This window comes from Adelges cooleyi, unplaced genomic scaffold (assembly GCF_023614345.1).
Source record: "Adelges cooleyi isolate 19-005CV unplaced genomic scaffold, UGA_ACOO_1.1 ACOO_flye_CR_arks_rails_tigmint_CR_PRNA_1, whole genome shotgun sequence".
NCBI classification, from domain to species: domain Eukaryota; kingdom Metazoa; phylum Arthropoda; class Insecta; order Hemiptera; family Adelgidae; genus Adelges; species Adelges cooleyi.
The window spans coordinates 4,979,427-5,006,739 of record NW_026095751.1 but is presented as its reverse complement, the minus strand read 5'-3'; the positions used below and the strand labels follow the sequence as shown (position 1 = coordinate 5,006,739).

Here is a 27,313-nt window from a genome sequence, read left to right as displayed (position 1 = left end):
TCTAATCAGTGTCCTGAGTCTATTCGTAACGATTGACCTAAGTATTGAGACGATAAAATAATATATAGAACAACATGCACCCAAAAAGACCCGATTACATTACTATGCATTGCGTTATCGATAAACCTATTGTTGTAACTACGATTGCCGGACGTCCGTTGTGATTCGACGTGTTTCGCGTTTTTTCCCATTGTGTGAATTTTCATACCATACCGTACATTGAAAAATCAAGCTCCGATAACCAGTTCAGAATTTGTAAATATACCTGCCGTTAGGTTTAATTTAATTACTAGAAAATTACTTTCATTGCAAACTATAATACTAGAAGCTAAAACGCGTTATTCTCGTATACGTACCTGCGCAGTCAGGAATAACGCGTTTTGGTTTCTGCGCATGTTCGTTCTCTCTTGGGCCAGGGTATTGTTACACATTTTTTTCACACCGTACAAATTGCCGCGCACCGGCAAGTAGCACCTATAGAAATTGTGACATATTTTTCTTTCCTTTAGCATACGCGGTACGTATTAGTTTAGCTTAGTACCTCTAACCTCTAGGTATATAAATCGGTTGTTATAAGAAAAAATTACGATGGACAAACAAATGGGTAAAATAAAAATGGGTGTATGGGGAAGGGTTCAGATAACAGCCCAAGCTATAACACACTATTTATATGTAACACATCTCAAGTAGTTAACGTTTGAATACCTACATACGTTTTAGTTTATGTGAAGCTTTTTCATTACACACGACAATTTAACCTATTTGAATTAAAATTGTACATTTACTCGTTAATATTTTTCTTGATAGACAGTTTTACAATGACACTATGTCTATTTCGTTGCATTAATATTATTATTAAACAAATTATAATAGTACGATCTACTTACAAAGTGCAATGCCATTTTAACATACATCGATATTTTGTCGAGTCATCTCAGTCAGGGTTACAAGATGAAATTGCCACATTCTCTATTGCTCTGTACTTTGAAATTTTAAACAGCGTCGTACGTATGCCAAAACAGTTTCTTTGAACCGCCTTTGTACTTAATTTAGTATTGTGTACCTATAGTGTCTAATACCGTTTTGATTGAAACGCGGCGTCGGGTTGTCGTTTCCTCGCATCGATTTACCATATTTTGCTTTTTATATTTTAACTTGACTACGCCAAACCAGTACGAACAGCGACGCTAAATGGAAAAAAATTAAATTACAATTATTTCTTCGAACGCGCTACTTGCGGGTTTTTCAAGTTGTGAAAAAAAAAATGTTCTCCGAGTTAACATCCGGGTGTTTGAAATTTAAATAAATAAATAAACATCGACATGGCTAAAATCTTAAAACTGATTCAGATTTTTGATTTTATTAGGTACGCGTTGATAAAAAAAATGTGTTTTTATGCCGAATGTAGTTATGCGACAAAAACAACAGTAGATCAATAGTAGTATGAGAGAAAAAAAAAAGAGTTGGATTATTATTATTTTTTTAAGAATGAAATACTCACCGACACGCGCTGCAGTATTTTATGGTTTTTTTTTTTGCATATACCTACTCTACAACCGCAGCAGGTGACCCAATTCTGTTGCATTTGTTTTGATAAACTTGGCGCACATAAATATATAATATATACATGCGTATATACGCTTCGCATGCATGACAACAGTCTAACGAAAACACAATACCCGTTGGCGATGGAAATTAAACAGGAAAAAAAAACCATTAAACTATCCGTTACGACCTTGCACGGCGGGGTTATGCAGAATGTGTGCGAACGACGTCCAGAGAAAACTGAGTGGAAAATTGTTTCCCCTAGAAATTATCAAAAAAGAAAATACGTGCGTCATTTCTGGTTCATTCATAACTTATAAATAAACATTGACCATTCAAATAGTTTTTACTTTATGTATACGGCACGGTGTTAAATAAAATCTAACAGTCATCGTCAGAGGGATTTTATTATTTTTAGATATACTCACCGGTGGATTCTCCTATGGACCACACTCTATCGCTGGCCAGGCAGCATACAAAAATGTCTAAATTATGAACTAATACCCTTCTTACCCTGTGCTTTTTAGTTAACCCTATTGCGAAAATTAAATTGTTGGCGCTATTTTAACGTTAATGCGATTTCCATTCGACGTCAGGAGTTAATTATTTATTTGGAGTGACTGCGTTTTTCGGTATTTCGGGTTTGGATCAACCATTAAGTGTTTAAAATTACCAAAATAAATGTTTTGTATTATATCATATTATAGCTATCATAATAATTATTATTTTAAGGTGTCATCGTCGATCCAAGTATATAAATTTGTATTCCATGGCGACACTTATAAATTCGATATAAGCCGTTAGAACAACAACAACAATTACCTCTTGATTACACGATGATTAATAATTATCGCGTACTTGGATGTATCGGCTATTATAATAATAATAGTATAATACAACTGATACGATTATAACGGCCGCGAAATCTTTGAACAGTTACGTCATTCGAGCACAAATCGAGTTGTGTTTTCGATACCAACAATAATAATCTGTAGTTTTTTCTCGTTTATACATTTTTTTATTATGTATATTTTTAAATAATAATAAAAACAATATAAGTAATAACGTTGATAAATCGAGGAAAACGGCTGAGTTGCCTCGACGTAAATACACTACTACGTTTCACGGTTTTATAATATAGCTACATAAAATGCGTTATAACTTCTAACTTACCATATTATCCAACAGACTTAGTGCCTACGCGCTTTTATAGAACCGCCGGGGTTTCGCTCTTATCCGATCAAACAATTCATATATAGAACAATACAGAGTGGATTAGATGTTGTATAAAGAAAAATTGTAAAACTATATGAACGATCGAGGCACACGTGAAAATTTAGAAACAAACAAAAAAAGTTGATAATTACAAGCAGTCGGGTGTCCAAATTATTTTTAAATTATTTCCTCTAGTAGTTTAACCTACAAACCACATGTGCCCGGTGCAAAGTGTACGACTGCTGGTATAACCTGAATCATGCATACCACGCTTGTCGTCAGTTATTCAACACATTCAGTTTAGGATAAAAACAATTCTGCTGCTCTATACATTCTACGACATTTCATTAATTTATCCCTCAGAAAACACACAAATGAAAATTATAACGTTGTGAACCTTGTTCATAAGTTTTCTTTTCGAAATATTTTTGAAAAATGAATTCGATGAGTGCCGGACTTATCATAATATTTTGTTATAGACGTTTATATTTTCTTAAACAAATTTGAACAATAAGAGTAGTTTATAGATTATTATCGGTTGTTTTTTATAATTAAAAAAGTGTGTTTAAAAACACGTGCTCGCCTCAAGTACCGTTTATTAATATTGTATATAAATTATAATATTAGTATGTTGGAAGGAAAGTTAGTCCTTAATGATGAATTTATATTAAAATAATATATTTTCCGGGTGAAAAAAAATAAGTACATGATTTGTGTAGTGTTTATATGTCATGTTAATGGGATTTGCCCGGATCTGAGAATGTGTGATCTGACGCCGTGTGTCGCCAATTTATTACACGTGTTGGGATCATATCAAAACAAGTTCAGACTAATAGCAAAGATAACGCGCTAAACGCAGCTTTTTTTTTTATAGTTCATACTCGTAAAATCAAGTAAAGAATTCTTCGTTTTGTCATTAATAAAACGAAATTATCCATAATTGAACGGCGATTATCAGTTTAGTGTACAACAGGTAAACAGTTATTTAGGCTGGGTCATTGCCATTGACCGTTGCATTCGTCATTGGGTTTGAATTATTGTTCCAACGATAATTGTATTATATTTATGTATGCAACGACGAGCGATGTAAACGCGCGCTTGGTATTTACAAGACGAACTTATTAAGTGTGTTATAACTTACAAGTATATAATATTATGATTTAAATGTTCGAAGGTTGCGCGATGAAAACAAAACTATAAATAAAATAAAGTCCAACGGATTCGACTCGCGTCTGAAGTGTAATTTTCGTGCGTTGTTTTAATATTATTATTTTATCGCATTCAGATTTGGAAAACTCGGTATTTATAATATTATTATATATTTTTTCGTCGTTTGTCCCGTTTCAAGGATAACGCATAGACGAATATCGTTTGCATCGACTGCGGCGGGGGACCGGTTTCCAGTGAGACGTGTTCAACGACCTCTAAAAATAAAAAAAAGTCTACAGAAAAAAAAAATATTTTTAAACGCCGCGCGTATCACTGGCGGGACCGGTTCACGGCGGGGTCGACCCATTTTTATTGGCTTTAGGTTTCTTCTACGCGTTTCTTTTTGTTCCCTTCTTTGTTGTGTATAATAATAATATATACTACCCTTCACCGTCCGACCGTTTTCTCCGGCGTGCACCCGAATTCCATAACGTTTTAAAAACATACGTACAGCTGATGCCACAGTAACTTCTGTCGATCTGTTTCTTGAAATTTTAACACGTTCTATCATATAGCTGTTGATGCTATGATAGATAGATTACCCGACAAAAACGCGCGCGTGCACAATTATTCTCAATAGATTATTCATTTTTAGAGATAGTCCTCTCTCTCTCTCTCTCTCTCTCTCTCTCTCTCAAAGCGGCATATGCGTTTGTCCGTTGTACGAGCAGTTTATTAAACGCTTAAAGGGGTAAAAATTAAAGGTTCATAGGAAAAACTACCATGTACGATGTACAGTGATGTAGCGATAAAATAGTAAAGAGGGGATTCTACAAAAAAAAGTTCAAGGGGAGGGCCTTAAACTAACAAAACACGACCGATCGGTCATTTTAGGTTGACATTAGTTTATTTAAATAATTATAGTCAAATTTAATTTAATTCGAGTCAAAAATTGTGTAATAACATTGTACAGCAAAATTTGACCATATTTTTTATGGAACAAGAACGAAAGTATAAACCTTTAACAGTTTAATGTTATAATATAAAAATAATTGCGTTTGTTTTGTCAAAACATAATGTGTATGTTTTTCTTAAAAAAATTAACTTAATTTTAATCGTAATCTGGACTTACCCCTTTCAATTTAAACACCTCGAAACTATAGATCTATATTTTATGTAACAGTATTAATACTTTAACAACAGTATGTTACCATTTTTTGTTGTTATTCTAAAATCGTGTTGTACAGAGCAATGTAGCGGCGGCGAAGACAATATCCTTACTTCTTCTGCTCATCGGCTGTAACATGTGTTACTTTATCAAAGCCGTTTAGTTTATGTTGGCAGTTGAGACACAGAAATAGGTGTGTATATAAATTCTATAATATAGAGAGGAGTCGTATTTCCCTACCCCACGCAAATACACGCTAGATCGATACGGCCATACGGGTCCGAGTGTGCTAAAACTCAGTTTAGCCGAATTCACCGAACACAGAACATCTTCCTACTTAGATAGTCCACCCTTACGCACAATATACAGTACACTATAAGTGCATTCCTTCATGTTTGTGTGTGGCAGTGGGTTTTGTTTACATCGCGTCTCGGCGGGTGGGAAAAATTCGATAAAACACGAATATTTTATTTTCCATAACAGTCAACCCCCACCCCCTCTGTTATATAATTATTTTTTTACATTTATGACTAAACCTTGTTGGTTAAAAAAAAATAACTGAATATACGCATTTACGAAACCGATTTGTTGTGTTACAGTTATAAATTATAATAAATAATCAATCTGTTTCACATTCGACTATTCGAGTATCGATGAAAGCATCCGCTTATCGCGTCGGCCAACCAAATTTAAAGGTTAATGTCATAATCAAACAAAATATTTACTTTTTTATTATTTATTCGATTATCAAGTCATCACTTCAAATGTACACTAACTCGAGCAGTTTGTTTGCTTGGGGTTTTCGCTTAGGAGCTTGATAAATAATATTATTTTTCTACGTTATTACTAAGCTTACAATCAGTATAATATATTATTTGTCAGACATAAGTCATAACGCTCAAATTAAAACAGTTTTTAAAAAATATATTAGGTGGTTAAAAAATTATAAACAAAATCAATGAATTTCTGAAAATAATAAAACCGCTTAACTACAATAACTGAACTTTAAATCGCAATAAAACACGTCCAGGTACTTATATGTCCGTGAAATTTTATGTTATATCTAAGAAACGCATTGAACTTAATAATTCAAAAATGTTTTGCAATTTTTTTGTATATTTTTTAGTGGGAATTTTGAGCGACTAAAATTAACTTTCAGAACTCTGTGCGGCAGTCCATTGACCAATGTTAACTTGTTATTGTTGTACCAGTCATTGCCATTGAAATGTATTGCCAAAACACAATTCCACCACCGTATTAATATTTCTTATCTCATTTAAATTTGCACGTGTTAATAATAAAATCATTAACTTCCATTACAATAATATCCATCGTCAATAAAAAGTAATAATTGTCGATAAATTAAAAACAAAAACACTAGTTCGTACTTCGGCTTTAAAATGTTGTTATTTTAATTGTTATAACGAAGCTCGTGTCTTTTAAAACATTAACAAGTTTGCTTCAGATTATCATGAAATGAAACGCCATATTTTATTTTGGAACCCTACTAAGCAGCTTATTGGTGGATGGTGGTATTCCGTTTTTTAAATGTTTTCATCACTATTTTACCATTTCAATGTTAGTTCGAGATAAAAAAAAATCACTATAATTTATGGTGCATTTATTTATCTGCATATTATTATTGCCTTTGAGTGGGTAGATGAAAAGATGGCTTCCAACACTTTCGTTAAATTTGCTTTCCCTTTCGTTTGCCGAATCATTTTTTTTTATTTCGTCACACTTCTTGCGATTGCTGCACCCGACCCAGCGTAATGTTTTATTATTTGTTACTATAATAATATAATCTATGTGATGAATGACTATGCACATTTTTGTTGCCGTTAGACACCAAAGCATTCGTTTTCGATTTTTTACCCACATATGAGAATATCAAATATGAACATTGAACGTCTGCGTTGTTTTCACTTTGGAATATTAATGTCAACTTGAAATTAATTATATAATAATTGTTATAATACACCGCCTATTCGTTCGTTATTGACCTCCATAGAAGGCCGTGTAATTTATGATTTCAAGGACCGCCAAGAGCCCACGGTTATTATATCAATTTGACGTTACGGTTATATTATGTCGTCAACGCGCGTATCGATGAACTATTATTACATATATTTACAAGTTCAAATGTGTACACGTGTGGATACAGCAATTAAAACAATAAATGACAGTTTTGAACACCGTGTTACGATACAATTAATTTATTACATAACACCGCAATTTTTGTGCTAGAAAACAAACATACTGAATATTTACGAACATGTACATATTATAACCGTTAAAATTCATCATCGTAGTTCGTACTCAGATTTATAACGGGAAAAATAAAATATTATTATGAGATCAAAAAATTTCACTTTTTTTTTACTATTTTTACTTTTTCTACACAAAATGTGTTCGCATACGACGTTTCGACTGTTATCATTAAGCGTTTAATTTAATACGACCACGAACAAGGTTAATAAATTCAAATCATATATACTATTTACATGCGTAATATATTTCTAAGTCGATGTTATAAAATAACATTACTTCACTCGGCATAATGAAGTGATCATAACCAAAAAGTTAATTATTAAATTAAAAAGTGTAGGTATGTTATGTTTTGTTATTTTGCGTACATTGGTAAAATATTTATATTAAATTCATTATCGTCAATGATAATTCATTGACTATCATGATTCGATATTGTAAAATTGTACAAAACCAGTTATACATTTTTTGTTTCCCCGTTGTTTCGATGCAAACATTTCGTTTCAACGAGGAAAAACATTAAGAAATTAAACTCTTTAGTACAGTTACCGTAAAAACTTAAAGAAAAAAAGACAACGAAGAGCGCAGTGTTAATATATGCTTACGATAATTGTTAATTTATTATTATTAATAATATTTATATTTGTGGAAGAAAGAGATAACCTTGAGTAGCAGTGATTGACTCATTCTGAGTTTCTGACTAGCAGTCACGACAACGTCGAGCACATTTACCTGTATAATAATGAATGAATAGTTAATTGGTTAAAAATCGTTTTGGCGTGTAATAGTTCACACAAATATGTTCGCGCTCGCGTATATTACATATACTAGTCAGGACGGTTAAGTGTATTGGTGTCCACTGTCCAGTGTTGTTTGTCGGAATCATTTTGTTGCACCTTTCCGCTAAAAGACAAATTAAACAGTTATAAATTGTTTAATGCGTTTTTTTCGCGCGTTCCGGCCTTTTGATATGAACCATTGTTGTTACTATTTACATAATACATAATAATATTATATGCATACAAATGCATCACTAGCTTTCATTTTCTCTTTTATGTATACTTTTAAATAATAATAACTGTTAATTTTCAACTCTTAAGGTTGTGTTTAACTACAAGCAGCCTAGGATATTATAAGTCAATTTGTGCGTAAATTCTTCTTCTTCTTCAAACAGCTTTAAAGGCCATTGAGGCCCATCGCTGCAAAACAAACTTCCATCCATTTCTCTCTTACATATATTTGAAAAGTAAAATAATCTATAGTTGAAATTATTCGAAGTTAATTTTAAAATCAGAAATAAATGTTATCATAATAAAATAAATTAAGTGTATTTTAATCACAGCTGAACAATTTTTTTTATGCTGTGCATATGGAGCAGGTTCTAGTGGGATATTTTTAAACAAATGGTGCAAATGTAAATGTAATGTTTATTAATATGTACAATATGTAGTTTTAATTGTATAAATATTAATATTAATCTTTCACACGATTAAAAAAATACACACAGAAAAAATGGTTGGTTGTAATTAATAATAATTATAATATTCATAATAATCATAATAATTATTATGAAAAAAAATTGAATTTACAAATGCCCTATATTTGTTTATCGCACTTTCCCTCTAATATATTGGGCGTTTGCAACAAAGATGATAATTTATACTATCCAAACACAAACCGAATTTGTTTTTAATCCAATTGCTATTTTATTGGAGTAACGGTATAATAACGGTATTTTTCCTTGTCGATTTGTGAAGAGAAACGATAACCTTAAAGGTTAGAAAAGAGCCAGCGTACGCTTTTATCCATTTTTTTTACAACACGTATTATTGTGTTGTGTATATTATGTATGTAAGGAGAACGGATAAACACTGACGACTCCGACCGCAGATGGTGGCAATGAAATGCGCACTTGTAATCTACTGCGTTTTCTCAGAAATCGAGTTACCGGGCTTAGTATTTATAATGTATTACAATACGTTTTAAATTATACGGGGGCCGGTCGGACCACGTGGAATAAAAAAGAGACCGTACAACTTTTATAAATTAAGCATAACAATATTCAACGTATTATGTTCTTATCTAATAATATGCGATGGGATTTGCCGGGTAGAATTTAAAAACCGCTAGGTTTACCAGCATATTCTTCAAGCATTACCTTCCGAAAATTTAGATTTGCGATGAACAGCAAACAAAAATGTACATTTCATTAGCATCTTGACCCAACATTTAGTTGTGTTAACTCGTTTTAGTTATATAAGTGTATTATACACATTTGTTTTGTTAGTATAAATATTACTATTTTCCATACACCATGCCAATTGTCTCTTTATCTTCGAGTGGTATACTGACACTGACTTGCGAAACAACTTGCATTTCGACGGCTTAATGGACTGTTGAAGGCAATGGAAAATTACTGCGTTGGTTTGCGCGGTTTTGTTGTTCGTCCGTGTGAGCAATCTGTATTGTGTAACGGGTGTGTATGACAAAAATGAAAACCGGGTCGCTGGTCTTCGTTTATGGGTTTTCTGTGGACGCCCTATCGGTCGTCAGATAAATATTTATCGCACACATGTTGACTTCGAGCCGTGTACAGGCGCAGGGATGACTCGGTAGTACCTCCTGGGCCGGTCTCGTGTATACCCACAAAATATGCTGCTACGAACATCGTTAGTTACACACGGGCGAGGTCGGTGGCTTTTAAGAAAAAAAAACCGTATCTCGTAGTAAAAAACTCCGGATCGACTATAAGATAAACGCTTAGAAAATAAGGGTGTTAAAGAAAACCGAGTAATTTTAAGAGCGTTATTCGAGTTTACAGTACCGCTAGACGTGTTCGAAACCCCTTTGCTCGGTCTCTGTTTAGTATTCGTTTCACGTTACGACCTATGGTATATATATATTACGGTGCCTCAAAGTCGTCGACTTTCTACCGTTCCCGTAATCCCGTCTAAAAAAAAAGTCTCCGTCCGTATAGCGTACCTATTATTATTAAAATAAATGTCTGAATTGTGACATATTATAAACGGTTTTAATGAACAAAAGATATGATATGAAATCGTAACGCGATTTAGGTACCGAATCGAAATCGATGTGGTAAAAGACAAAAATTCGGAATCATCGTGGGCAATTGTTCATAACGTGTTTCCTCGAAATACCGCATCTTTTGTCAGATGGATAAAAATATTATGCATATCTACTACAGAATCTCTAGTTTAAATAATATATTCGATTTTAGTTTTTTCTTATTTATTCCCTCGGTCACGCGAATGCTGTAATACTCTTCCACGTTTCAAAGTCACGGCGTTAGCTCATAGAAACAATGAAGGTTCTATCCGTATAACTGCTTTTGACCAGTTTGCGGAATATCGTAAATAAACCTATTTTTAGAGTCATAACGATTTCCTTATCGCACATAATCATCGTGCATTGAACATGGAACTCTATCAAACCATTAGTAAAAATGTTGTTTTTCATTGATACTTACTGTAAAATTTACAAATTGGTTCTTAGCACGTTATATGGATGTTTAACCATAGAATAGATACAAGCAAAAGGGTCACAATCAATGGAAATAAAAATGTGACGACCGTTTTGTAAAGACCTATTTAGTATTTTGTGTTATATCCATACATAACTAAAAATAATAATGTTTAGATATAACATTATAGTGGTGTAGCTTTAAGAAGATGGCCGCCGCTTTTTTTGTGTGATAAGCATCTTCCCCGTGTTAGTTATTATCAGTGTTCGTGGCCTGGTTCAACCTTCAATTATTATTTATTATTAAACTTTCAGCGCGCATATTATAGATTAATAACTATTATTATTATTATTTGCCGCCGATAGTATTGTGTAGTTTTTATTTTTACATTTTAAAACGACTGTAAATAGATACTTACACGTAATTAATCATTGGCAATCGCTTATCGACGTCTTAGCAAAAACTGAGTCAACAATTTTGTACTGAGTACAATAAAATCGATTAAGTCGATCGTATGTCCCTTTAAATTGTATGATATTATTTAATTCGTTTTTGTTTTGTTTTTTTAACAGCTGATACAAAATTCAAACACGATTGTTCGAAATGGCCGTAAAAATCGACGACGGAAATCATCGAATCCATTCTTCACACGTCACCACGCGGTCTCTTTCAATTGCGTTCAGTAAGTACATCGACTTAAATGTAATTATGTTTCTCATTTACATTTATAGTAGACTATCACATGATAATGTAGGATCACCGATGATTTAATAACATCATAATATTATATAATATAATAACAGTATCGGAGGGTTTTTTTTTATGTGGTATGTATAATATATCCTGCTGGTTCAGTGTTCTGTGTTATATATTATATAGGCAACTACGTACTAACTAATAATAATAATTTATAATACCAAATATATATATATACGTATTATATGTATGTAAGTATATTGTTTCGCTCGTTTGTAAGTGTCCTTAACCCCCACAAAAGGGTTCACGTTACCAACGCGCTTGTTTCGTTAGTGTGTGTATACATACATACATACAAGTAATACAATAATATACCTGTCGTACATACCGCGCGTCGTAATGTTTAATGGCTTGGACATAAAAAAAAAAAGACAACAATTTAATTATTAACAATTGACATTTTTAATTATAGCGTTTAGACAGTAGCCAATAGCCGTTCTTATATTATTGGTATACCCTATGCGTAATTGTCTGTAAAAATAACGTTAAATCCAAACGTTTATATAAAATCGTGTTTTTTTTTATTTTCACTTAATTTACTTGAAATAAATAGGTAAAAGATGCGAGATTTTTTTCTTTTGTTATTGACTTTAAATGTATACGATAAAATTACACAGCAATTATTCAATACATAATGTTATATTTTACAACAGTATAACCTATGCAATATTATGATAATGACCAGAGTCGGTAACTAAATCTATTTTAAATACGAGAGAAGATAACAATTCTACAATCATATTAAAACAATACGATTGTAACTTAATTTTACTATATAAAAAAAAAGAAATGTTTTCTATGTTTTGTTGTAAGTATGTATTTGCATCCGTACCAAAAAAATTGAGTGTAACAAAACGTGACTAAAGTTATATCCTAACCTTGGGTCTAATAGAAGAGGCATAGGACCAATTCCAATTTCGTCTAAAAAACTATTTTAATGTGCACAATAGTTGTACATTTGACCTCGTCATAAAATCAAATAAAAACTCCAAATTTTTCAATAAAAAAATTACCTTTAGCACTTATTATTAATATTTTATTTTTAGAAAATTCATAATTCACTATGAAATTAAAACGATTTTGGAGTTTAATCGACAATATAATTTTAATGTAATAACGATTATCATTAATGCTAGGTCTGAAATTGGCCCTTATACGAGCCAAGGTGCATAATTTCTACATAATACATTATTATAATGTTTTTTTGTGCCTACCATATATTCAACATAGCTGCTTACGTGGTTCGTGTTACACTAGCTGCGCAGGACTGACTCATTAGGTCGTTGAAATAAGTCCATTTCATACGATTTAGTAGCGCCGTTAAGGACGTGTGAAATGAAACACATCTTTACAAACCTGTTATATTGTGGCGTATAATGAAGCAATAGCCGATTATTATTAATATAGATAACACGTGGCTTTGGCGAATGTTGTTCGCATAGGTACGTGCAACGTGCAATTTTCTCATAACATAAAATATGCCTGAAATACTATTAATAGGCTATATTACGATTTTTTACGATTATGCCTTTTGGCATAATCCGAGCGGCGTTCTTCAAAGTCGTTCATTACAATGCAACGATTGCATCGTCTGTGCCGGAAGTTATAAACTAGAGTTTTGACTTCTGTTCGTTATTAATATTTTGTATTTTATTGACAAAATAATACAAAAACTACTGTGCAAACCTTTGAAGGTATAATATTATATATAATAAACGATTTGTCGAAAAAGCCTTCGCTAATGATGATAATCGGGTACAATGCTCTTTTTGTAAACAATGTATTCTTGCTCTTCCAATTGATAACTTCCACCAACAGCTTGCGACGTGTACTGTGTAGACAGTTGAGAATTATTCATGATTTCGGTATTAATTACCTTGTTATGTAATGGGTCGTATAATAACTATTCGGTCACTGTACGGACTACGGACGGCGCGGCGTGGTTTTGTGCGCACGTTTATGTTTGAATTTTTATAATTTTATAGCGTTTCATAGAACACGGGTTATCATCTAGTTTTGGGATTTGGTCGATACCCTTTAACACAGAAAAATTTTATTTACCTTCTTCCTCGTTACCGGAAAGAGCACAATATACAGTTTTAGTCAAATTTTCAACGTAGACGTTTTTAAATGTTATTATCTCCATTTTGTTATAGTTCTTTTATTCGAATAGTTTTCTTTTTAGTGTGAAGGTTTTCTTAAAAAAAAAAAAAATATATATATACATATATTTAACGTTCTGAGAAAATATAATACTCGTATGTTATAGAATTTAGATGATTTATTAACTATAGACATGTCATTGTCCTACAGCCCGCGCGCAACCTAGCGTACCAGCTGACATGACAAACTTTTGTGATTATGTATGTTTTTCAATGATATATCGAAAACTTTGCATACAACAGAAAACTATTTTATCAATTCCGTCTCGTCGCGTCAACCGGTATGAGAAACCAAATTCTAATGTTTCTTTGTTACATACTGTAATGCGATTAACGGCAAATTTACAGCTTATAATGTACTTATAATTTAATGATACTTGCAATAATTTCCGTGTGTACATTAAATAAATCAATAAATACAATAAATCACCAAAAAATATTAAATTGATACCGAAAAAAATTATTTTCATCGGTAGACGGCGAGTGATAATTTTTCAGTATGGTAGCTACGAACGGTACGTCAAGTAAAATACTTTTTATCTTTAAATTAATTAGCAAAACTATTGTATACCCAAATACTTGATTTATTAGTCCATATTATGTTATTAAAAAAATATGAATTATTTTCAATTATAAAACGAATTGTTTTTGTAGTAATTTTTTAAAATCTTACTTCAAATGCATTTTGTTCAATAAAATATCATACTTATATATAGTAAAACGTCTTGTTGAATAAGAATAGTGTGTTCTCTTAATTTTGCTGTACGTATGAACCATCACTGCTCGTAGCGAAACAATATATTGGTAACTAAGCTTAGTTCAATAACAACGTCCATGATTTTAATCGCTTTAGTGATGTGTAAGACATGGGTAGATACTATGCGTAACGTTAAATTTAAATGCATGAACGTATGAACTGTTAAATCCGAAAGCAACTTGGGAGTTAAATGACCTAAATTAAAAACAAAAGAACCCGGAGAGGGGATAATTACTTATTAATTTGCATAGTAATTATTTTATTCAGTGTAATAATGAACATGCATACTATAGAAATCCCATTGTTGTCAAGACGTATCATATCGTAGGTACACGATGATCGTATGTTGATTTTTTTTTTATCGTATTGCACTTTAATTATTAACTTTATCATTTCTAGCTATATTTGTTCTATATTTTGCGTTTATACATTTTACACCTCAAAACTAGCTCGGCTCTCGATAATCTTCAATCTTCTTTTTGTTTTACAAAGTACTGCTTGTTGTAATACAATTTGTCTTTCCTTATGATTTGTCCACAACGCAATTTGCAATATTCAACTCAAACATACTCGGCATCAAGTTGCCCGCGTGCGTTACTAAAAGGAAAACGCAATCATGAACTCTCGAGTGAGCCGTCGTTTAAATTTGTATGTTTCCCCGGGGATGCTTGCCTCTAGCACTAATCGTTAGCTATATATATTTTATGCAACCCTCCGGCCCCGTGTTCGAGTACAAAAAATATTTACATAGAGCACACAACACACCGCTGTTTCCTTTAATATACATTTCCATTTGTTTTAAATAAACTATATTGTCGTGTTATATGTTTGTTGTTATTGTTAAATCACTTGCATGAAATCCCCAAAAAAAAGTTGTCGTATACCCTCCAAAACCTATTACCTTAAACTATCCAAAGTCTTATTTAATGTACCGGAAAAGTGGCGTGACTTCTGAAAATATTAAGTTTTCAACAGTTTGTTCATGTATTTCTTAAATATTTAAAAATCATGTTTTGGTTTAGAAGATGAAGATGTTTCACAAATATTATTTTTAAAATGTGGTTTATGTGTTATGAAAATATTTCCAATATTTTATTTATATTTTAAATATAATGATAATATTTTTTTTTGTTTTAACGATATATTGTAAACATAATTTTGCTTATTTTTTTATAATAATATTTTTCAATCATTGTAGAAAACATAATTTAGAAAAACCTTTTTGGTAACATTTTAAAAACAAATATTATTTCGCCGTTCATGAATGTATGTACCTACATATTATATAACATAAATGTGATAAGTAGTAATTTTAAAACGGGTTTTCACAAGAATCTTCTCGGTTTTTTATGTATACATCTTGTAATAATCTAACGTTTAATAACACAACAAATGCGCGGTAAAACACCAAATGGGTTTCGGCTTTGGCGTGCAAACGGAAACGACTAAGAACATTTTTTTTTTTTTTCTGCACACCGAGACGACGACGCCCCAAGAAAACCGGTTGATGTGTTCTCTCCGGCAACCGCGGTCGCCCGTTACAACTCGACCGTGACCACGCAATACTATACAGCCGTCGGGTCGCGTGTAAAAAGTCGGTGTAAGTACAAGTATAAAATATAATAATGAAACGCTCAACACACACGCATACAGACGTGCACAATCCTCGGTATAACGTTATACCACACATGTCAGTCAGTACCGTTTCAGTAAGAGTATTTAATATATACACAATTAAGATTTGCAGTATCTTATACAATAATCGTATAAATGTATATAAAACAGTAGGTAGCGTCATCGGTATGGGTTTAGTCAAACGAAGATAATATGTGGTCGGATAACGTTTCGTTGTCCACGCGTCATAACTGAACTGAATACTAATGAGTAATGCCACCGAAACAGGAAACAACAACAACAACCAGAAATTCGGTTTATCGCCGTTCTTATATTTTATCACCGAGAATAAATTAATGATAATACCGGAAACGGAGGCGACTCGTAGCTAAATTCCGTTTAGGTACTCGCGGCTCGGCAAAACTAATTTTTACGGTTTTGTCATCATATTGGTCACCTTAAACACGGAATCTCCAAATGTGTGCACTAAAATCATTATAGTTCCTACGAAGAAGTGGGGATATTTTCTTACGAGTTGAGAATTTTTATGAAAAATTGATCGATATACATCACTTTTTCCTTGTGGGTAAAAATAAAAAGCGCACCTACCGCGCGAGAACATTTTTGAATAATTGTGCTTACATATCATCCAAATCCGTACTGTGGCCAGTGCATGTGTATTGTGTACATTGTACGCATAATCAGACTAGTTGGTCGCTTTCCAAAAAAAACTATTGCCGTCGTTTAGCCTCTTGGGCTAAAATACTATAATATCTATCGTATTAAAAAAAAAAAATGAACCCGTTGATTTGTGTATAATTAAAATGATGAAAACCAAAAGGGTAAAATCGTCATTTTTTTGCCAATGAATATAATTTTAATTTTGCTATCCTGTAAAGTTACAAATTCTTTTGATTCTCGCCACTGAAAATAATTGCGTTATTTTTCAAAATTGACAGTTGAGGAAATTCTAATTTGTGGTTACGTAATATTCGTTTTGGCAATAACTGCACTTATATTTTGGTCTAAAAGAAGCAAATAACCATTGAAGTGTTATTTTACCCGGTTGTTTACGAAACGTTTACCCTCTACGGCGAGCGTTGTTAAGTACAGTCTAGTATAAAATGGGTCCGAATATTTTAATTACGGTCGACGGCGGTTGCAATTAAAACGTTGATTGTTTCCACGAAAGACAAATGAAAAAACAGTTGGGAAAATTGTCTTTTATTTAAATTTCGGTATTATATCGTTTTTGTTTGTTTGTATTTTTTGTAAACGTAATTAACTTAACGTAAATGTATACAATACAACGTAATCTATGGGATTTCGAATTCGATCCGTCGAACTGTCAGTTATTTTTTTTTTTTTAATTGGCTTACACTTTAACTACGATAGCAGATTTCGTATTGTCAAATGTAATTTAGTTGTTTGGCACTTCGTCACAGTTTTTAAAATTTAACAAATAATTAAACAGTCTCGCGTTGAAAGTTTTAACATTTTTACTTGTTGATTTTACAATCGGCTGGTTTTTACGATCATGTGGGCCTACTTTTATTGTGTGTGTGTGCATATTTTATTAATTGTTTACCCAAGATTATGTACGAGAAAAACTATTGCCACATGTGTCGTATGATATATTTTTTTTTTTTTGTAAATATAAAATGTTGTTTACATTTTTATTCGCCCGCTCATAAAGTATTGACCCCGAACTAATACCGAACGTATACACTACACTATAGTATAATATCGAGTATGTGTGTTTTTTTTGAGTCCGTGAGAAGTGTGTGCATTGTGGTGGAGGAACATATATTACAGAGAAACTGTACTAGCGTTATAGTGACAAAAAAAAAAAATAAAGATAATAACGAAACCCGCGTTATTGTTGTATACACCTCATCGTTCCACACACAGCACACTATTCTGGCTGTCCGGTGTGTTTTCGACCTTTCGGTGTACGACTCGGTTAGGTTGACAGTTGCGTCGAATGCACGTACACAATGCACTTGGAAATCATCACGTACGAGAAAAATCCGTTTTTGTGTATTCCTCGCCGTCGGTTAGGCCTGTGTGAGCACAATGCGACGTTTCCCGATATGATAATAATCTACAATAATATATTAACATTACTCGTGTATTTGTCGGCGATACATTATTACCATTGCTTTACATATAATTTTCAACATTTCCGGTACCCCATGCCATTATAATAATATATAATATGTAGTATTTATACTGTAGAAAACTCAACGTTAATAATAATTGCTTGTCGAAAAACTTTCGGTCCGGTTTAAGCGTGGAATTTGAAATATTTTGTAATTTTGTAAAAAAAATGTGTTTATATTTGTATTAGCATTTTGGCGTCTCCCGTCTTGTGTTCGCTTTAGTGTGTAGAATGTTAAAATTTCTCTTACATAATAGTATAGATAATATGCTCAATGTTTGTAACGTAAGGCGATCGTATGAATAACAATATTGTTTGAATTGTCTTTCTAATAAATTGCTACTAGGTATACGACGTATGTATTTGTATAATATTTCTTTTATGTTATGCGATTTTGCTGGTCTCTTATAGTATGTCAACGGAGATTGAGGTATTTTAAATGAAATCACTTTTCTAAAGCTTAGTACGAATACATGTTGTTTAGACTTCCATTTTTTTAATATTATTTCAACAGCAAAACGTGGGTAACAACGGTCCAGAGTACTATGACCGCGACCTTGGGCAGAGGTGGAAAATGATTATGTTTTTAAACACAATACTTTAATTTATTTAAACATATAGTACGTGTTTGTGAGACGTGCGTGCGTAATTACTATTTAACCGTAACTACTATTTAAAGTTTAAACAGTTAAAACAAATTGTGATCTCTAAAGTCGCCTTTACAATATTTTTCATGACAATCGTATATTCAAGTATTCGGACAAAACCGAATAAGTAATTTTCTACGTTTTAATCTTGTCAAAGTATTTAATTTTAATAAGCAAACTACGCGGTAAGTATTTTATAAAAAGTCAACAATCATACATTTTATTGTACAATGATCAAGCGAAAATTTATAACTGTAAATGGTTCTATTTTTGTGCAATTTAGTTTAAAACATATTTTATTTTTTGCTAATAATTAACAGAAATAAAAAATAAAAAAAGCGTCGCGAGTCTGACAGAGAAGTTTTTCAAACAAACCATAAAATAGTTCGGCTGTTGTAGAACTCGCCTATATTTGATAATTTCAAAATTATAGACAGTATGCATACATACTACATCTACATTATTTCTCTGTATCTAATAGCTGTTATTACTGATGATTTGTTTATTCGGTAAAAATCGATGCTTTATACTATACTACCATACCATACAGTAAACAAGCATTAAAGTTTTCAAAAAGTTTAATAATATGTTTAAAATATTATAAATTATGTTTTAGGAGAAGAATAAAATATAATAATTAATTAACAAATTTATTTTAAATTTAATTTTAATAATAAATATTCTTAAAATAGGTATAGGAAATAATATTATAATACTCTTACATAGCATAATATGTCTTAAACTTAACCAAGTAACTTATGACTGCTCAAGGGCCAATTTAAAAATTAAGAATTAGGAGGGCTAGCCTGGTATTGAGCAATAAAAATCGTTTTCTGATATTGTTTCCATAACGGTTAAAAACAATTAAATTTCTATGAAAATAAAACCGTTTTCGTTATTACCTCCAGTTTATTTGAAGTTATTAGAATTTAAGTTGCCATTTGTGCTGTTGGTAGTTGCTTGCACTAGACATTTGCCGCAGAAAATAAACGAGATGAGAGTCTGTTTCCGAAGGACTTTAATCGATTTTAACTTTGCCCCAGGTAATATTCCCAACGGTAAGTTGTATGTAGCACCTCGAGCTATATTGAGTGAAGTTAAGTTCCATAAATTATTCCCGGGACTACGAAACGTGTGACAAATTAATTTGAATTTATTGTAACTACGTTTTTTCTCAATTGCGTCTCTCTGGTTTAGTCAAAGGCAGGGAGTAAAATTCCGGGTAACCCAAAACAATTACATTGTCGACTCTCGAATAAGTAAAACCGTTGGTATAACAATATTATTCCGTCCGAAGCTCATTGTTAGAGGCGAGGAAAAGTATACTTACGGGGTGCGGTGCCGTAATCGTGGTTTTCTCGTATGGTTTGCGGCGATCGGCAGCGCTCAACAAATAAACTACTAAAAAAAGAAATTGTAAAATAAAATTGCGCCGAAAAAACTGCTTCACTGGCTACGGCCGTATACCAGCGTAATGGGTATACATATATATATATAAATTACTGGTTTGCACCGCGTGAGGCGCTCACGGTCGACCAACTAGCTAGAAACAAAAAAACAAATTCATACAAACGCGGCCAAGTTCAAGCTCCGCCCGTGTGTACACTCGCCTACTGATATTTGTGTTGGTAGCGTGTCATCGTGCAACGAAACGAGCGTGTTCGGACAAAAAAAAAAGAAAAGAAAAGCATGTTAAAAAAAAATCGACTCGCTGTATGATTTTGGCGAGAGATCAAAAAGAAAAAAAAAAAACCCCCGTCCCTAAAATTAGTTTTTCCTCCGCGTTGGGGATCGATGTTGCGGCGGTTTTTTATTATTATTTAAACGAACCCGTGGGAACGAAAAACGCTTAAACTTAAACGTCCGAATCTTGTTGACCGGCGGCGTGTCCATGATGTCGACGATAAAATTATGTAATTAAAATTCCGGCGCGTGGCGGCTATGCGTTTGGAGAAATTGCAACGAAAACAAAAAAACATTTTACAAACGGTCTTGTTTTTGTTTAATGTTAAAACGGCGCGGGTTGCGGGCGCTTTTTTTTTTTTTTTTTTGTTTGTTTGTTTTGTCGTTTGTTCATACACAGAGTGCTCATAATAATATGTAAATCGTTTTTGTCGCTCGACCTACAGTACTTTATTTTCACGGCCTACGCGCGTTTCGAAATGATAATTCCGCTGGATGTGTGTTTACTTTTCACAAACGCAAACGTGCATTTACAACAATATGAATATTATTATGTATTGTACCTCTTTAGTGTGAGATAATTGACAAGCCGCAGACGATGGTCTTTACGATTAAACACTGCGTTTTATTCGAAAAACTATAATCAGAAGATAAGCAACAGAGTCGAGCTTAAACGACAGATATTTTTTTATATTTTGTGACCAACATTATTTTAAAATAATCTCGGATGGTTTTTTTTTAACAAATAACGTTTCATGTCGATTCACGATGATGTTTTTTTTTGTTTTAATAATTTACATGGTTTTTATTTATTGCCAATTTTGTTTTCTTTGTGTTTGGACTCCTCCCATATTGATAATTAATAATATTTTTAATGTTTTACATCGCTAAACAAGCAAAATCGAATGCAATCGTGTGTTATACTTCAAACGTTGTAGGAAGTAAATTATAATATGTATATTCATCATTTAAGTGTTCTGATTGTTTCTTTTAACGTACTAGTTTGTGTTCACTTTAATTAAGACTTTTTTTTGTGGTAAAAATATGATTTGTTTATTTATATTAAACACAATCTCTAGTCGTACGGATTTATTGTAGAAGTATATTTTACTTAAAATTAAACATTGGCGGCGTAACGAAGCCTGCGCAAGCGTAACAATAATGTCTAGACGACCACCTAGCACTAATTAAAAGTTTTTCATTGTATATAATTGTATTCAGAGTGTTTAATAATGAGGAATTAATTAATAATAATGTTTCAATGGTTGTTTTTTGTGTATTATTTTTACTCGGGTGAAACATAATGCTCTGTGAACTTTCTTAATAAACTGAACTGGCCCCTGTAATTGTGTACGATTCGAATAATCGAGTACTATGACTTAGCTGCTACGCTATCAGAAATGTCAGAGGATTGCCCGAAATTAAACTAGCTAACTAAACTAGAGCTACCTTGTCAAGAATGCTGGATATTATAATAGGAACCAATTACAAACGCCGAATTGGTGACCACGATTGTTGTTGTCTAATGACTAAATTATTCGACAAGCCTGAAAGACCTACTAATAGTTCCACATTATTATAGTACGAAAAAACTCACCAATTACTAATTAGTATCCCCTGACCGCCCATCTTCCTACTTTTAACTTGTGTATAGACACTTAATTTTTGCTTTTACGATGTATAATGCTCTATTTTTTTAACTTAGTTTCATTTTCGACTGTTATACATATTTTATTATTATTTTTGTGTATACTGTTATAATTTAAAACATGTGTTGTATTTCCGAATAAAAAATTACCTGTTTAGGCGTTGATCAATAAATAATAATATTTTGTTTGTACTTGGGTACATTAATATAAATATCCATAAGAGGATAGATGAGGCACGACAAAATTAATTATCTACAAATTACTAATCATAATGTATAACGTATGGTTTTGTGCGAATAGGTCAAATGAAAATTATAGTTTTTTTTAGCAACCTTTCCGTCAAACTACGCATTTTTTAATACTTAAACCGTGTCAGCTCAACACGGTGTGCTATTATGTTAAAATGATCTTACTGTTATTAGGTTTTATGTATAATTTAATTTTAGGACAATTTTCAAACAATGTATTATTCGAGGAACACATTACAGCATTATTACTGTCTCTCCGAAATATGTTGAATTTCAATTATATACATTTAGACGTAGGTATGCTAAACGTTAACAAAACAATTTTTGACGTAGCTGTTGATTTTTCACGGGTCCGGGTTAGCCGTAGATCGCTCACACTGAGCTAAACGTGGCGTTTAAATTTCCTAAATGCTCGTTAGATGTGTAATTGATATTTCTTTTTGTTACGACCGTTTAATGACCTAATTATAGCACTACAGAGCGGTCCGTAACGACGAACAGTTATGATTATATTTTAGTCTAGTGCGTACAGCAATATAACAACATAAAAACACAATATATTTTTTATAATGCGTTTTTTAACCACTAAATTCCGGGTAAACACTATATTAAATATTATTTATACACCTCGGATTCGCCGATTACATTACACGGCAGTCATTTAACCGTGTTACTTGTAATCAGCACGAGTATTACGCACGAGACATGTATATTTATACAAATGTTAAATATTATAAAATTATATTTATTGACGTGTGAAGGTGGAACTGACATTGTACATTGTAGTTGTAGTTTATTTTAATGTCGGGATAATTTAAAAAATGTACATATTTTGCTGCTAGTTCTACATTGTTGCGTACGAACTTATTGAATCGTAATCGTTCGGTTTAATTGATCAGTTTTTTAATAATTGATATAAAAAAATTGGACATTGTTATTATTATTTTTATTATTATTATTGCCTAGACTACAATATAGAATATTAACGACAATTTTCAACATGAACTACGATAACATCTATTTTAATGTAGTATGATAGATACTAACGTAAACAAATAATACTATAGCATGCGCAATTCTGACCACGTCGAATGATAACACGAATTAACTAGTTAAAAAGGTCATAGTGCCCTATATTTTATTATTATTAATTTTTAGTAGTTACAAAATAACGAAATAATTATCAGAATGTTTAATTGGTATTGTTTATATTTTCTAAAGACCGTCTAGATCTAAAGATCTAAAGTATTTTAATATCTTTATTAAATTTTAAAATTTTTGAAAATATAACATTTTCCGTCTTCAATAAATAAAAGAACATACTTATCATATCAGAATTTTTAAAGAGTTGTACTGAGTAAGCCATTGAATGTTTTTTTTAGAAAATCATTATTAATGAACGCTGTGATAAAAAACTGCCAATGAAAGAGCCCCTATACTATTTCCTAATAAACATACAAAATAATTTTATTTCTAAATTAAGTTTTTGCAAAAAGTTGCCTATACCAAATGCCTTAGAACTCAGGGCGGTCTAAGGCTATGCAGGAACCCTCGGACACGCAGAGTTTAAAAGTGTAAATTGTATGTACTATAAGGGGCCTCCATCGGGCCAAGGAGCCCTGGGCTCGTGTTCCACGTGCCCTTGGGGTAAAGAAGGAACTGTTAAAAGTAGTATTGTGTATATTCGGTTATGTGCGCAATGAGAGAGGATGATAGTCTCATTTTTTGTTTACATTACAAGTGTCTCTTCTGCGATTACACTTTTGAACGTAAATTGTACAATTTACCAGCAGCTCTTTGTGACCGAAATTTCAAAATCGCCTTTCTCGCTCTGTGTATTTTGTGATGCCACACCATGCCCACTCCGGCTTGGCCGTCGACCGTCTAAGTGTTCGCTTCGGAAGTAATATTTTTCGTGGCCACTATTACAGTCTGTCGTCGTCAATACCGGAAAGCAAAAGTGCACTTGGGCGCTTAAGCGGCGTTACGTTATTGTCTTGTACGCCTCCGCGTACCCTTCACCCCCCTCCCGGTGTTGGCATAAGTCATCGCAAGCCGTTTTCGCGGCATCGGAACGCAAACCGGTTTACAGCGCTGCGCGGGGGTCAAAACCAGTAACCGAAGGTCGCACCGACGGCAACGCCAGGCTCGCGATGTGGGCCATGGCCTAGTTCTCGGTGCGGTGTTAACGCGGAGAGAGTGGTGCCGTCGTCGTCGTCGTCTCAGCGCGCGCAGTGTCTTAGGTGCGAAATTTTTTTTTCGGTTTCACTCGCTGTTTTCGATTGCTTTTATTTTTTACCGCCGCAGTTTTTGTGTTGTACACAGTTTATGTAAAAAGCAAGTGACAAAACGAAAAGCCCGAGTCGAGCCAGCTCGAAACAGCATGGAGCCACGACGTCATATTCGGTCGGCAATCTCGTCCCGGAACTTCGGTCTAAGGTATGAAAAACGGACACGCGCAATCGTTGGTTTTCCTCAGCTTGGCGTCAACTGACTGAAGTTAATACCGAAAGACGACGCTGTTCTAATCCGAAAGGAGTACCCCCAGACTTAACACGATATAGAATATATAATACGATAATAGGATATAGTACAATAAATGTATAATAGTAATAGCTAAATAAATACTTAAGACAAATTAATTTTCCGTTAAATTTTGGCTTAATTTATTTATTTTAACTGTACATTTTATTGTGTACTTAAAATCGAATGGTATTCCATTTTTAGGCTAAAAAGGCAATAAAGAAGCCGTGGCGGCAAAAATGAATAACGAAAAACATGCTCATCGGTTTACAATGATTCTTCTATATAATCTATATTATACTCGATAATATTGTATTATAGTAGTGAAAGTTAAAACGAAGTATAAATAATACTATATACTAGTACAGAATACTAAAATAATTGTTGTATTAGTATTTTATAAATTGTATAGAAATACAATTTTATAATTTGGTAAAAGCCGAAATTTATCGTTGAGTCTTTTGGCAAGTCAATTTTTAAAAATGACCATAACTTTTTCCCCGTACTTTTCATTTTAAGAGAATAATATAACCTATTCGAAATAATTATCAAAAAGACGTACCTCGTGTTCTTTTGAAGTGGCAATAATTACTTTTACACGTGTCTACTTTAAACTGTAAATCACACCATTTTCATAAAAAAAAAACAATGGAACCAACTATCCCATCGCCTTTCAATTTGCATTACTCGATATACCTAGAGTGAAAGTTTTTTAATCCGTAATCGCAATGTTGCGCGTTCGTCGGTAAGACCAGTCCTTTGGTTTAAGTTGAGTGGAATTTTAAATCTTTATTTAAATTATCGAAAACAACAAAACCTAAAGTAATTAAAAAAAAAAAAACTGCGTGTTCCTAATGAATCGAACTGTCCATAAAAATATGTCTTGTTAGAATTACCGCGGCCACAAAGAGTGGTTTTACAATATTGTTTCTTTATATTATTTTTTTTTTCATTCCAGTTTTTTATGACATGACTCATCGCGTTGGGAATTTTCGTTACTGTGTTGCAGTTTTAATTTCACCACATACTGAAATATAAGAAATATGTACCTATGTATTTTTTTTCCATGTTAACTCAAATATAAATGGTCGAAAATCCGTTTTTCCGAATGCGTTGTATGTTTTGTATAAATGCACGTTGTATGATAATTAGTGACATTATATAGACATATACTATAGTCAATAGTGTATTCTGTTTGAACACGTTCAACGACTTGACAGCGCCGCAGGTAGTCGTGTGTACGGTGTAATAGATGGATGTAAATCGAAAACGTGTGTCTAGGGAATTCACTCGAGACAGACAACTCCGGTAGATTTGACGCTACTAATACTATATTACATTCAGTATATTATATCGTATTATGTTTGTAGAAAAAGAGCGGTAAAATCGGCGTTGTCGTTGCCGCCGCCGGTGAAAATCAAAAGAAGGTTTTTTTTTCTTTGTTATTGTATTCACAGTGACAAGGCTCTATTTCACGTTGATCCCGTAACGGTTTCAAAAATAATAAAATATCTTCTCAAATTCGCACCAAAGTTTATGAAAAAATAACGCTGTTTGTTTTGGAAAACAAAACCACCGTAACACGTTTGAGATAGTATATAATATTATATGTATATTAAAGTAATGTCTTCTGATGTATAAAAAAAACAACTACCGTTAAAAACTTGTCGGTCGGACATACAAATCGATATAAACATTACAGTTAAATGGCGATACGGTTGCACGTGTTTAGATGTGCAGCTGGTGATTGCATTTAACGTTTGAGATCGGAGGAGTGAGGAAATTAAGCGACAACTCGACTTGTAATATATATATATATATATATATACAAATAGCCATAACAAAATAATTTTGCAATGAGAAACTGGGGTTTTTTTTTTTGGTTTCAGCCTAGTTTAATATAGCGAGAAAACTATTGAGTTTTTTTTAGAATTTGGTTCAAAACCTAACCAAGTCAGACTTTTCGAAACAAATAACGGGGTTATTGCCAACTCCTTTTTTCTTACAGTACAAGTACAATAACGAGATTCGAGTACGCGCGTCTTTTGGCAAGACTTGACTGTGTGACCTTGCGCTTAGCATGATATCTCATTGCCGTCTTGTCTCCTTCGTCAAGTGTCATAACGTTTTTCTCCGTTACTCGATTCAGTGACGGCATATAAAAACGAATAGTAATAATAATAATAATATGATAATAACTTTGGTTATTATTATCCTGTGCACCGCTGAACCCGACCAGAATTTTATTGGCTAAAAAAAGTCTACAGCCGTTGTTTTTACACTTGAC

At 32.7% G+C, this 27,313-nt stretch overlaps 1 protein-coding gene across 5 annotated transcripts in view; it reads left to right on the top strand.

Moving 5' to 3' along the window:
• The window catches only part of LOC126836337 (lysine-specific demethylase 9), a 77,207-nt gene that overhangs the window by 34,920 nt on the left and 14,974 nt on the right, over positions 1-27,313 (top strand). For 4 of the 5 annotated variants that reach the window (XM_050569597.1, XM_050569577.1, XM_050569605.1 and 1 more), the window contains one exon: positions 11,399-11,508. The gene's annotated coding sequence lies outside the window, so the exon portion shown is untranslated. Of the gene's footprint in view, positions 1-11,398; positions 11,509-24,691; positions 24,943-27,313 lie in introns of those variants that run through there. The other variant, XM_050569615.1, reaches the window with a different exon arrangement.